A 443-nucleotide genomic window follows, 5' to 3' on the forward strand; every position below is an offset into this window, starting at 1 on the left:
TGCTAGGTACAAACACGTAGGCTAACATTTCCAAATCGTTATTTTTGTACTTTTTGAAAAGCGTACACACACTTTCAACCCCCTCCCCACAGCGTACGTTTTGTACGTGCGTGAAAATGATAAAAATAATGGATGACCCCTTAAGGATTTTAAAATATTCAAAACCTGTACGCTTAAAAAAAAATAAATAAATAAAGTTAACTTAAAACACAAACAACACGATAGGATATAAAGTTTGAGAGAATAATTGGTATACTGTACTGTATACAGTATACAACGAAGTGCCGTTCGTTTTAGGGTTGCTACAATCAGGAGGATCCAACAAAGGAAAAGCACTATCTATTTCCTTACATTCCAAAAAGGAGGATTTTGGATGCTATTTAAAATTTGCTGGAGATTGAAAAATTAACTGTGTGATCAATCTGCAAAGGAGATTGATCAGA

This window comes from Anneissia japonica, unplaced genomic scaffold, assembly GCF_011630105.1.
Source record: "Anneissia japonica isolate Jap-2015-1 unplaced genomic scaffold, ASM1163010v1 scaffold3945_len365852_cov175, whole genome shotgun sequence".
Lineage (NCBI taxonomy): Eukaryota > Metazoa > Echinodermata > Crinoidea > Comatulida > Comatulidae > Anneissia > Anneissia japonica.